This window comes from Cynara cardunculus, assembly GCF_001531365.2.
Source record: "Cynara cardunculus var. scolymus isolate 2C chromosome LG 5, CcrdV1, whole genome shotgun sequence".
In the NCBI taxonomy this organism is placed as follows: domain Eukaryota; kingdom Viridiplantae; phylum Streptophyta; class Magnoliopsida; order Asterales; family Asteraceae; genus Cynara; species Cynara cardunculus.
In genome coordinates this window covers 34,913,442-34,928,411 of record NC_037532.1, presented here as the reverse complement: position 1 = coordinate 34,928,411, position 14,970 = coordinate 34,913,442, and the positions used below count along the sequence as shown (strand labels likewise).

The following is a 14,970-nucleotide window of genomic DNA, read 5'->3' as shown; positions in this document are numbered from 1 at the left end:
CTCATTATAATCATTTTTACGGAGTTCTCCAAATTTAGAGATTTTTACACACTTTCTCATACTTTTTCTGTTCTGATTAAATGTTTTAAATAGTCTGTTAGAGGAAAAAAGAACATGCCCACTATCTCTATTTCGGTAAATGCATTAGAGATTCTATTAAAAGTAGTAATTGGTAACCACAAGGGTGGTGTCTGATTGATTTGAGCTTGACTTCAAAGGTCAAAAAGTACCAGAAGGTCTCATGTTCAAATCCAAGGATAAATAAAATTCCCCTTGTGGCCACGGAGGTTCAAATGCGGTGACTTCGGACTATCTGCAAAGCAGGTGGTCGTCCTGGGATTAATCGGCTCGCTTAGCGGGTTGGATATCCAAGTTAATAAAAAAAAGGTAGTAATTAGTCCAGGGACGAAAATCGGAAAAAATGTAAACCATAAGGTCGAAAATCTTAATTTCTAAACTACAAGGACCAAAGAGTAATTTAATCAAAAAGAAAACCATTAACGCCGCTGCCGGGGATCGAACCCGGGTCACCCGCGTGACAGGCGGGAATACTTACCACTATACTACAACGACAACCTTTGTTTAATTTCAATTTCAATATTATAATAATAAATAATAATTAAAAAATTAATATTTTTTTAGATTTTCTGTTATTACATATAATATAAAATGTCTAAATTATTATTTAATTATTTGATTCTACTTATATCGATACTCAAAAAATTAATTTTAAAAATGCACATTTAAACAGCTTGGGGAACCGTCAGATAAATTAAGGTGTTGAATGGTTTGATGCAGAATGTTTAAAAGGATTATGTATAATATAGTACAAAATGAAATATAGTTGTTAGTAACCGTTCTGAATGACAAAAAGTTACCCTCTATATAAATGTTTTATAAATAGTAAGAGAGAATATATATGCAGAAAAATTAAAATACTACATATTGTTCGTTAAACGTATTACTTTTTTTATTGGTAGAATCATATTTTATAGTTAACATCAGTTTTGATCTATTTAATCCTGGAACGATTCGTAACTCTAGCAGTAGCAGGGGCAATTCAAGATGCCTTCTGATACTGATCGAAGAACTGCTTCGTCCTGGTGGAAAACATAACCGATCGAAATCAGCAACAATCGAACCTAATTAAAGCTAGGGTATGTAAAGAGATTGAGAAGAACGTACGTAGTGGAAGGGCTTATGAAGCTTATCAGTGTAGGATACCATGACAATAGACTTTAGCATCACACAACACCGTGAGTTCACTCGCCTTCTTGTTAATAGCTTCAATATGAAGAATTAACGAAACCACCGATTGATGTTTGAATGATACGGAGTGGAGCTAAAGAAGATAAACTACGCGTTTGTGTGTGGGTGTGTGTGTGTGTGTGATGAGGGAAAACGATGGAGGGAATCGAGGTGGGAAGAAATCGGCGTGGAAGGAGAAACCGTGTTAGGAGGGAGACGGTACTTGAAGGGCAAATGGAGAAGAATTAGGACTCTGAATCATTTTGCTTTATCCTCGATACAAAAAGGTTAAGATGATTCTGGGACTATTAAAAGACGTTTTTTTTTTGCCAAACAAGAGTTTCCTCTGAGCAATTCAGAGACTGTCTCTTAATGACACCATTAAGATGTAAACAAACACCTAAGAGCATCTCCAACGACTCTAGTATAATTTTTTACCCATGTCAAATGGTGACACCATTTGACTATAAAAAACGAAGCTATAGATATTTTTTTACTAAATTATTATTGGTTTGTTGGCTACTTTTTCTTGTTTCTTTGTATATGAGGTCTTGTGTTCGAGTCTTTTATCTCAATTTTTTTCATAAACATAATAAATCTGAAATAAAAAGCTAAACACTAAGAAAATGATGCAAATAAGTTCGAACCCTCATTTGGAAGGGGAGAAAAGACCGTGTAAACCAATTCTACAAAGAAAAAACCTGTGTTATTATTGTAGTTTCAAGAAATATACATCTGAATTCAAAAAACCAATACAATGACAGCTTTCACGACCCTAAATTATTTTACACTATGACGAAGAAACGAAACCCATCTAGTCTTTTACATGCAATTTGATCCAGCACACGGTCTGCCAGCTCATTCTTCGCCTTTTACATGTTCTAATACTCCGATACCTGAAATAGCATACTAGAAGCTGATAAAAGCATAAAATTAAGTCAAAGACCTTCTAGCCTAGTGGTAAAGGCTTGGGCATGGCATAGTCATGAACCCGAGTTCGAVYCYTGRGAGKGGARTRTTGGCGACATTTAAGTGGGGCCATGTTTAGCCTCCAAATTTGCCGGGGATTAGTCGGGCTTTGGCCCGGACACCCTAACAAAAAAAAAGCATAAAATTAAGGGCACGTTGGTTTGATAAAATATTTTTTAGGGATTTGAATTTCGTGGAACAATTTGAAATCTTTGGTATGTTTGATTTGTAGGATTTGAAATAGAATTGAATTCCATTTTCTTACAAATAATTTATAAATTCAAATTATAAAAATAAATAAGTTATCTTTTTTATTAATTGATTATTACAAAACGAATGTTTTTAACATGGAAATATACAGACCCATATTTTTCCACCACGATGTGCATTTCGTGTCACTGCTCGTCTGCAATTTCGTAATTTCTTTTAAACTAAATGTGGAATTGGAATGGAATCTCATTCCAATTCCAAATCTCGCAAACCAAATAGGAATATGTTGTGTGATACTTAGGGGTATGGTTGCATGATATCTTTTCTGGTAGCTGTAGGTTTCAGGATCAGTTTATATGCATCCACTAATCCTCTGGCAACCACGGATGACCTGGAGTCATCGAAGTTGAACCTTCATGATGACAACGGCTTTGGTATCATTTGCATTCAAAACTTGAAGAAGATGAGATTTCTACTATATATTTCAAGCCTAGATCAGTGCGCCATGATTTTGGTAGGCAAGAATCAGGTTTGTGACACGTGGTTGGACATGATTGCTTGGTTTGATAAATATATTTTAGAAGATATAAGATCCGATATTTGTTTTTTTATACTTCCAAAGATTATAAGTTCCCTATATATTTTGCGTAACGTACTTTTAAAACTTTCATCTTGGTACCTAAGATGTAAACCTTTAAACATTTAAGTACCCAGGTAACCAGTTGGAGCATTAACTGGTTACCATGTTGATGTGGCGAGTGATGGGATAAAATTGGGTTGAATAGCAAATAACACTGAGCTGGATACCACATCACTCGCCATATCAGCATGGTAACCTGTTAGTGCTTCAACCGATTACCCGAGTACTTGAATGTTTAAAACTTTACCTCTTAGTTATCAAAATGGAAGTTTTGGAAGTACACTACCCAAAATAAAAATTAAGTTAAAGTGCGTTACTTTTTCATATAATTTTCCCTATTTTTTATATACTTCCAAAGATTTATAGGTCTCCTATATGCTTGATTAATCCTACAATCTCCTAAGTTGCTTTATTCAAAATAATTGAAGCATTATTTATTAATACTTTTTTATAAACAAATTTTATATATTAAAAATATTTATGAAATCAAAAAAACAAAAACATGTTTAGTCTGTTCAAAAAGTCTACTCGTTCTGTTTCATTATCAAGTTTATTAGACTGACGTATTTTGCATTTTAAATGCAAAAAATACAGTTTTTAGGTTAAGGGTACAGGGTAGTGGTCCTATAACATCTCTTTCTTGAAACTGAATGGGAGGCGTTCTAACCTGGTATAAATTGTCAACAAGATAACGATGGTAAATGATACTCGCAGTAGAAACCATCAGATATTAAATGTTCTGGAAAATACTTTGAGATTGTAACTGAATTATTATAATATTCATAAGCTTGCATAAATAATATGTTAGGGTTTTAGTGTTGGGTTTAAACGAGAACAGTGGTCAAATAAAAAAACACGATGACCACCAAATCACATGTGATTTTATACTAAATCACATGTGATTAGACGTGACCTAGGTCAGAGGTCAAGTCACCCGTGCACCCGTGCGTTGACTTGAATTCCGTAATCACATGTGATCAAAATCACATATGATTTGTATGTTCTCTTATTTTAACCGTGTTCTCCTTTGATCCTCTCTCTAAGATTTTATCAATTATATTTATAATAATCGAAGTTTCTATTTAAAGACTTATGTTTTACTTAAATGACAAGTAACGAAACCTCCGATAATAAATAAAGCAACCACGACCTTTCAGGGTTTTAGTTCTCAACGTTCAATAGATTCTCGATGAGATCTTATATGTTCGTAGCGCATCCGGTTGTATCTTCAGTCGAGCCTTGAGCAAGCTTTGTTGTCGATCTGTTTTGCGTTTTACGGTTTGTTTTATTGCTGGTTTGTTGGATTTTTCTTCAATCAACTTTTATTTATTTGATTGAGTTTTGTTGCCTTTAAAAAACCTTTCAAAATAGTTGACACCAAAATACAAGATATTTAACCAAAAGGCATTTGGCTTAGCGGTATCACAGTCATTGGCCTCCTAGGAGGTTAGAGATTCAAACTTCACCATAGGTGAGGAGGGTATGTGAGTTTATTTGTTATATTTGTTGTATATAAAATTATAAATATTATATACTTAAAAAAAGTACAAGATATTTAATATAGATCAGTTAAAAGTATTTCGTCCTCAAAATTCAAAATATCGAGTACCAGTTATCTATGACTTGTGATAAATACAGCTTGTGACAAATACAGATTCTCGAAATTTAATCAAAATGTCAAACATGAAAATTTAGGCTTTTATGATCTACCCTACTTAAAAAGAAATTGGTCCCTAAATTTGTACACTTAAAAGTCTTTGTTTACTAGCAGTAATCATTAAATCTCAATATAAGTCGCTTTTATTGACTCCAAAATTGTATACTGATATCTACAAACTGTTAATCACAAGGGTGATGTCTGATTGGTTTGAGCTTGGGCTTCAAAAATCAAAAGTGCCTAAAGATCGCAGGTTCGAATCCGAGGAGAGATAAAAATCCACTTGTAGCCACGGAGGTTCAAATGCAGTGACTCCGAACTACCCGCGAAGCAGGCTGGGATTAGTCGGCTCTTTTTGTATCTACAGTTTCGAAATTACAAGATAAACATCATGGTTTGTAAAAACGTCCAGATTAGGTCCCTTACTCTAAGTTGTCGTAAAAAAATTTTGTTAAATGAGAGGCATTTTCGTCCTTTAATCAATTTTTTAGTCTTTTACCTAATCAAACTGGTTTTATGATTTTGGTCCTTGTGGTTTTTGATAAAGTAAAAGACAAAAGATAGACAAAATGACGAAAATGCCCCTTATTTAACTTAATTTTCCAACGAACATTAGAAAAAGGGACCAAATCCATATGTTTTTGCAAAATCACGATGACCATCTTGTAATTTCGAAATTGCAAACATGAAAAAGGTTGTTTTTGACAAAACCATATAGACCAAATCTGTAGTTTACTCGTAAATAGAAAAAAGTAACAAGCTTTAAAATTTGAGTAATAACAAGTTCAGTTGTTAGAAAATAATTTATACAGAATTTGTCACACGTTATGTTTATACAGCTTTAGCTTGTGAGAGCATTTTTAACAGATACTATAAAATAGAGAAAATGGAGAGTTTATTCTTATTTTGCTTCAGCAAGTTACAGACAAAAAGGCCGATACAAAGCCAGCAATTATTATCTTGAATTATAGTAGTACAATTAGCTAGTTATAGCAGTACCCGAGAATTCCTTTATCTTGAATGAAGAGAGAGAGAGAGAGAGAGAGAGAGAGAGGAATTCATTGGTGAAATGTAATTATTATCATTTTATTTAAAGGTTTTTTAAACATTGTATTGTGATAAGAAAATTTAGATATATTTATACTATATTATAAAGTATTTGATAAGAAATTCTTAAAAGCTATTTTTATGCATAAAGTACTATTTATTGATGCATATTACTTAAAATTTAAAATTACAAGTAATTATGTGTAAGTCAACTTATTAAAGCTTTATTTTGAGTTTGTCTAACTAACCGGAGATAAGTATAATCAAATATAAGATAAATGTCTCATTTTAAATATAAAAAAACTAAAATATAATTAGAATAATCATTAACTTTTAATAGAATGCTTTATTAAAAAAAATTATAATATTAAACAGGAAATAAATTTCTTCGTTATTAAATTATAATAAAAAAATTAAATTAAAAAAATTACACAAAAACAAAAACTTAAGATCGATATCTTTTTTTTCAAGTTTTTATGGGATCTTTAAATTTATATTTTATTTAAACATAAAAACATTATCATTTTCTCAAAACCATGTAAAACCTTGTTATAACATTAACAGAAACAAATAATAAAAAAAAAACTTTTAAATTAATATATATCTTGATACATTGTGCGAGTACCCTCCTAGATTTAGTAATATAATTAGTATTGAAATTTATAAAATAAAGAATATATTGTAAACTTGTAGTTATATGTATTTTTTTTAAATTAAATATTTTTATTTTCTATTTTTCAAAAGGATAAAGAGAATCTCGTTAGGTGTTGGGCCATGTACTAGGCCCATTTATAAACTGGTCCAGCCCATAATTAATAAAAGAACCATGCAATTTTATCAATTTGATGAAAAAAATATGGATGTTTGGTTAAAGGTATTAAGCAGTAATTAAAGAAAAAGTGAAAATAAAGGAAACTGTGTGGTTTTATATAATATAACGGGTTTATTTTTCCAGAAATCCAAATTTTCATTCCAGATTAAACTAAACTGGGAGGATCATTGGCGAACCTTTCCATTATTACGAAGCTTACAAATCAATCTCAATGGTATATCTGGTTTAATGAATATCTGATTCAATGAATATATGAATTATTTCATAATATAAAATGTTGATCATTGAGAAATGAAGTCTGGTAATCTTGTATAAAGATTCATATTATAATAAATAAACTTTTATCGTTTTATATAAATGTCTCAATTAACTAGTTTGTATGGTATGGACTAATATTTGAGTTTGTAAATGGAACCATGTATGTGTGTGTGTGTAGGCAGCTTCAAACGAGAACGCTAGTTATTTAAAAAACAAGAAAAAGATCGTTAATGTACAAAATCATACAAATTCAGATTGTGATCACCTTGTGAATGCAATGTGACATAACAACACTAAGAATAAAAAACCAAAAGAACTAAAGTTTACTAAATGTATTCTTTTTTACACAATGTGACACAACGAACAAAAAACCAAAAAAAAACTAAGAATCCCTAAAAAAACTAAAAGGTCGACGGTACTAGTGGTGGTGGATATGGACAGTGGTGGTCAGTGGACGATGGTGGTTATGGAGGACGTGAAGATGGTAGATAGTAATTATCGACGGTCGTAGTAATGGTCGATGGTGGTAGTGGTAGCTGATGGTGGTGGTTATGGTGGAGGTGGGTGGCCCATGGTGGTGGTCGGTGGTCGATGATGGTTGTGAAGGTGGTAGAGGAGGTTGTTGTAGTAAAGGAGAAGGTGGAGGTGGTCGACGATGGCTAAGGGTGGTGGCAGAGACTGTGACTAGAGGTGGTGACCACTAGAACAAATATCATATTAAGATTATATATCAAATGAGGGTTAATTAATAATATTTTAGTTTCTATCTTATTCGTGTTCAACCTTATTCTGGTGGAACAAGAAAAAACCTTTTTGGTCCCACGTTATCCTACCTTGTCCCATTTCTTGTCCATGTCCCATGTCACAACAAACATAAGACAGTGAGTTCTTGTCTTGTCTCATGTCGCTCCAAACATGAGACAGTGAATTTTGTCCCTTTCCGTCCCACCCCATGTAGCATAAGTGCACGTTTGAAGGAGGGACGAAGGTAAGAGAAAATGAAGGGGAATATGGTGACATGGGTAGGAGAGGAGGGGGAGGATGGTGGTGCAATAAAGGGGGAGAGTGTTCATCGGGAAAATGGGGTTTCACCGAAAATGATGTGACGCCGGAAAAGGGGTTTCATCGGAAGGTCAGCGGTTCGACAAAAGGGATGATGGGTAGAAGACGAAGATGATTTTTGTTTGTGTTTAGCCCTTCATGTTTTATTTTATACATTTTCATTCCTAATTTTAAAAAGTTAATTAAAAAGTGTTGTCAGAAATGGAAAATGCAAAAAGACCCTTATGCCCTTGACTTTAACGGGATGGTAGACGATCGTTAGGCTGAAGGACCAAATCCTACAAAAATGCATACGACAGGCACCAAATCCATAATAAATGAAGTCTAAGGACCATTTTCATAAAAATCAGCAAACCATAAGAACCAAATCGGTAATTGACTCTTCTATTATATATGATTATTTGTTGCATCAAATCATGAACTCATTGAGTTTATTGTTGACAGGAACTTAGCCATTGTGTTTCAATTCCATTTATAAAAGATTTACACTGTAAAGCTGTTTTCATTTATGGCCTCAAAGTTGCTATATCCTTCATTTTAGGGGTCACTAATCCTCTAAATATAGGTAAGTATCTGGGACACCCATAATAAATGTCATATTTTTCGACATTTGAGAGATAGACTTTGGCAAGGGATCAAACATGGCGTCAACAGCCTATTTCCAAAGAAGATCGCGCTACTCTTATTCGAGCTGCAACCCAAGAAATCTAGGATACTTCATGAGTGTTTTTATGCTCCCTACAACCATATTGTTGGAGTTGGAGCGTATGTTGAATTCGTTTTGGTGGGGTTTCAGGAAGGATGGCTCGCAATTGATTAATTGGTTTTCTTGTAATCATTTTGTAGTTTGTACTAAAAGATATGGGGGTCTTGGCTATCGGAATCTCACAGCCTTCAATTTGGCTATGTTTGGAAAGCAAGGTTGGCGACTTTTCTGCAACCCAGATATTCATGTTAGTAAGATTTTCAAAGCTAAATATTACCCGAAAGGAGACTTCCTTAACTGGTCATTAAAGAGGGTTATCGATGAAAGATATGCAATGGAACCATTACCAAAGTGTGGAGATCCCTGTAACAATCACATGCGTGTGACTCGGGTTTATGACTTATTTCTTCCGAACTCTATTGAGTGTGGTATGACCAAAACTGGGTCTCCATTCTCCCCACGTGATAAGAAAGAAATCCTCGGCCTTCCTCCAGCTTCGAGTTCTTGCCTGAATAGAATTATTTAGCATTGAACTCTGAATGGGATTCAGTCAATCAAGTATGGGTACCACTTGTTGACCAAAAGGATTGTTCCCAACTCACATCTTTTTTATGTATGTTTAAAATGAAATGTTTATCCTATATTTAATTATGTTTATCTGTAGTTAGTTACAATAATTCAAATATGGAGCTTTAATAAGTTGTACTTATACACAATTTACTTGTAATCTTGAATTTTAAGTAATATGCATCAATAAATAGTACTTAATTCATAAAAAAATTGGTTTATAAGAGTTTTTCTCAAATATTTTATAATATACTAGAAGGGTATCTATGCATTGCAGTGAGGTAAATCTCGATTTTAGTGTTTAATTTTTATTTTGTCTCTATTTTAATACGATTTTATGTGGTTTTAAGAAAGCGAAAAAGTTTTTATTTTTGAATGAAATATAAAGTTGAAGATAACATAAAAATTTGAAAAAAAATAAATCGATATTAGTATCAAATTAATTATTTAAGAGTTCTTGTTTTTTTGGTATAACTTCTTTAATTCAATTTTTATTATAATATAATTTAGATTTAATAACAAAGTAATTTATTTTTGGTTTAATAATATAATTTTTTATAAGAATAATAATTAAGTATTCTGTTAGAACTCAATGATTATCTTAATTATATTTTAGATTACACAAATTTAAAAATAAAGATTTAATAAGTTGTACTTACGTAAAACTACTTGTAATCTTGAATTTTAAATAATATGCATCAATAAACAGTACTTCATGCATAAAAAATATTTTTAAAAGTTTTTGTCAAATGTTTTATAATATAGTATATATAATTAAATATATTAAATACAACTTTTAACTTACTTAAATTATAAATTTATGTTTAAATAAAATTTTAAATTATTAACGTTGGTTGAAAATTTGCTCATATGAACAGTCCGCAAAAATTAATTTAATAAAAAAATTAAAATTATTAATTATTAAACTATTTTATTTTAATCATAAAGTAAATACATTCTATTAATTAAATTGACCCCATACTATGTGTCTACATTAGGAATGAATGTGACAATTCACCTTTTTTTCCTCATATAGTGTATAGACCAAATTACTTTGCTATAAAAAATCTGACCAACTTTATTTAGACGGCGTTTGTTTTTCTAACAGTGTTGAAATCTGATATTTTATTTTATTTCTGATTAATAAATGGTGGTACTGAATTTTGAAAGTTGAATGAATAAAGTTTGTCTTCAGACCGACAAACGACTGCATATGTATAATTGTCTATTTTACCCCTTAAAATGTCATATCGTTGAATTTATAAAACCATCAATTCATTTTAATTAAGTTATACTATTATCCATTTTTAACACATCATAAATATATTACCATCTAATTGTAACAAATTCAAAAATTCAACTAAAGTACATCAATTAATTCAAACACAATAGCAATATATATATATATATATATATATGTGTGTGTGTGTGTGTGTGTATGTGTTTTGTTAGCAGTACTCTCATGCGATTGAACCTGGTAAGCTTCATCATCGCCATCGACCTCTTGCTCTGCTAGATTTTTCTCTATGTACCAAAGAACTTCAATCAAATATTAAATATTCAATGATGGGTGCAAAAAGTTCAGAAAAAAGAAAAACAACAACAACAAGCGTTTATCTATTTAATAGAAAATCACTGGTAGCATCATAAAACTGTTTATCTATGTATTCGTGTGGAAGGTATACAAGTCAAGAGGATGGAATGAAGCAATAACAAGAAATAAAAACATTAGCAACAAAAAAAAAACTTTGAAGTTTAGCGTAGTACCAAGTTGAGATAGCTTGAGATCGATTGAGAGGGGTTGATCAATTGTAGGTCAATAGGATAGGATGAAGTAGACCTTAGATTGAGAGAGATGTTGATCGATTGCAAATATTGGATGAAGCAGATCGATTGAAGACCAATCGATTGATTGAGAGTGGGTCGATTGAAGGCCAAATTGATTGATTGAGAGCATATTGATTGAAGGCCATATCAATTGATTGCAAATCTTGGATGAAGGTCGATGATTGAGAACAAATCAATGGAATGAAGCAGATGGATAGAGAGGCTAAGTTATGAGAATAAGTCGATAAGGTAGTGTTTGGTACGCAAACAAGGTTGGACAAGACTGGACATGACAAAACTGGACAAGACAAGAGGGTAGAACTAGATGAGACAAGACTGGACAGAACAAGTGTCTGTTTGGTGTTTGGTACGACTAAGACTGGATATGACAGAACTAGAGTAGTTACCCTCAAAAGTGATTTGATGATTTTATATATCATATAATGGTTACAATTAACACAAATGAAGTAAATGATTGAATAATTTAATTTATAAATATTTTTACACAATTTTCATAGACATAAATACATAAATATATAATATTACCAAATTTGAATGAAAAATTTAATATAATTGATGGTAGTTTGAAAAACCCCAATTGGTACAAAGGAGAAATTATGTTTTATTCGGTTTGAAATATCTTTTATCAATCAGTAGAGGCACAGTTAAGATTATTGCAACAACGATAATGGTTGTGGAGGTAGAGCCATTGGTGATTAGTGGATAATGGTGGTTGTACAGTACGTGAAGATGGTGGATAGTGGTAGTGGTTGAGGTCGACAATGGTGGAGGTTGTTGTGGCTGATGTGGAGGTAATGGTGGTTATGATGGATGTGGAAATGGTTTTGGTTATAGTGGAGGAGAAGGTGGTGGTAGTCGATAGCACTAGTGATGGTGAAGATGGGTGGAGGTGGTCGGTGACCGACGGTGGTTATGGAGGATGTGAATATGGTAGATAGTAGTGGTCGATAATAGTGGAGAAAGTAATTGTGACTAATATGGTGGAGGTAGTGGTGGTTATTGGTAATGGTGGCTGATAGTACTAGTGGTGGTGGCTATAGATGGTGGACAACATTGGTTGTGGAGATAGATGAAGTAGTGGTTGGTGGACGATAGTGGTTGTGGAGGATGGAAATATGGTGGATAGCGGTGCAATCAACAATGCTGGAACAGGAAGCTATGGCCAACGTAGTGGAGGTAGTGGTAGTGGTAGCTGATGGCGGTGGTAATGGTTGTCGGTGGTAGAGGTTATGGTAGAGGTGAGATGGCCCACGATGGTAATGATGGTGGCAATGAATGGTGGTGGTCGGTGGCCGATGGTGGTGCTAGAGGAGGTTTTAGTAGTAGAAAAGGAGGTGGTGGTGATGAACGGTGGTTGGTGGTTAGTCGACGGTGGTTGTGGGAGTGGCAATGCACGCGTGTTGTGGAGGTAGTGGAAGAGGTTGTTGTAGTGAAAGAGGAGGTGGAGGTGGCGAACAGTGTCTATCTATGGTGTTGGCGGCCGCGATTAGCAGTGATGACTACTAAAACAAATACCATATTATGGTTATATATCAAGCGAGGGTTAATTAGTAACATTTTAGTTTCTGTCACATCTTATTCCACCTATTTGGTGGAACAAGAAAAAACCTATTTGGTAGTGGTGGTTATTGTGTCGATTCAAACTCATGACCTCTTGCATGTAGATTGCTAATCCAACCACTCTACCGTTGTTTAATTTTTGTTATAAATTTGGTTTTAGAGTATTTAAGGACACCCCTCAAAATCAATCAGATGCACCTTTCAAATGCCAATTTTTTCTCTTTTGCAATAATCGAGTGAGCAGGGGCACTGGAACCCACTCCTGTCTTAATAAGTCTGCCCGTGTTGGTATTATCGAGTGTTTCAGTTGGTACATAATTGGTTATGTACGAACATTGCAGACCTATAAATTTGAATATGTAAAAAAACTATAGTACGATCAATCCCTCGACGAAGTACGATTGTTTCAATGTTCACGCTTCAAAAACTAATAGAAAGTTTCAAACAAAAGTGTATTTTATCAGATTGTTACAAATCTAGAAAGAAAAGTAATAACTATGACCGAGTTGACGATACTACTGTATTATCCGATTTATACACACATATATATATATTCTCAATTTTGGTTTTGTTAAAATAAATTTTAGGAAAAAAAATTTATATTAATTTATGATTTTAAATCACATTACATATAATATTAATATAAATAAAATGGTTGACCTCATATATCCTAATTAATTAGTATTTTCTCAAAAGCTATAATTAATAATTAAATTACATATTTTATTAAAATCTTTAACATAATTTTATTATCTATGAAAGAGAATAAGTATAACTTTAATTTTTATTTAACTTACACAAACATTATTAAAAAAATTATATTTGTTTTTTTATAACTAAATATATTAAATACGATTAAAATAATAATAATATATGATAGACAATTATTCTAAGTAATTAATATTAATATATAATTAAAATTAATTAATAATTTTCAGCTAATCCATACTATCTTATTAAGCAAATTTAGCAAAAGTCTTAAAGTCTTAAAATTCTAAATGACCAAAATACCCTTTATACTCACTTTTTTTACTTTTTCACCCCCTCCTCTCCTCACATACACTCACCCCCTCACATTAACTCACCCTCTCACAACATTTTTTTAAAATTATAATTTTAAATTTACATTTTATACCCTTATAATTAATGTAAATTTACGTCATTTACTTTTAAATGTTTCATTTTAAAACTTTTATCAAATTAACATACATAATCGTATATCAATTAAAACATGTTTAAAAAATAAAATTTTATTTTAACAAGTTACACCATTATAATCGTCTCGTTAATACATTCGAAATGAGTCCAATATTGAATAGTTTTTTACTTAATTATATTATTATATATTACATATACTGTGAAAAAATATTTTTAATATTTACGATTTATACTTTTTATAGTTATTTATTTATATATATATTATATATTTTGGGGTTAGGTTGTCCAAATTGCACTGTATAATATATTTAATTTGAATTAATATGTTCTTGGGTTTTTTTGAAATATATATATATATATATATATATATATACATGTATTAATTCAACCTTAATCTGAGTTTCTGGACAAGAAATAGGGTAAGCAGTTGAAATTTCATTCTAAAACCCATCTTTTTTTTGTCTTTTCATGACTTATGATCTATCAAATTTGTAGTTTTCTTTATTGGTTTTGAGTGTTTATCTTAAAACTCAAGTTTCTTGGTTCTTTGCTCTTGGTGTAAATCGAATACATTTGTGGAGTCGTTTAAATATGTTGGATTTTAAATATATTTGATTTTAAACTGTCATACAATTTTTTTCATCGATAATCTATAATTGGAACCATAACTCTTATTTATTCAAATTGTATTAATATGTAAAGGCCAAGTGTAACATATATCATCGTTAAATCTTATCTTATAAAACAAATGGAACTTCAAAATCGTTAAAATTCATGGCTCCCGCCGTATTGCACGGGTACACAACTAGTATTTATTAATATTAGTAATAATTAATTATATTTATTAATAACTAATATTTATCTATAATTAATAATAATTAATATTAGTGAAGATTATAATTCAAAAAGGTCAAAAAACTCCTCATAAGCCACTCCAACTAGTGTTTCGAAAAACTAACTTATAAGCTAGTTTATGTCCATTCAAACGTGTATACAAAAAATAAGCTAACTGATATTTATCAAACAAAACCCCACTATTGAAAAATTCAAAATTATAAGAGGAACTTTAAGTTTATAGTCAGTGACATTATATTCATCTAAACCGTTAAATAGCATAAAAGTGTTCGTACTACATTGTAATTAAAGTGTGCTTTAAATATTTTACGGTACTGTTTGTATTCTTATCAAATTGTATTTTATGGTATGAT

The 14,970-nt window shown here is 31.6% G+C and overlaps 1 non-coding gene across 1 annotated transcript; it reads right to left on the bottom strand.

Moving 5' to 3' along the window:
* Positions 1 to 501: 501 nt before the first annotated feature.
* Positions 502 to 573, bottom strand: TRNAD-GUC. The gene has a single exon. It is a non-coding gene; the product is annotated as a tRNA-Asp (tRNA).
* Between the last annotated feature and the right edge of the window lie 14,397 nt (positions 574 to 14,970).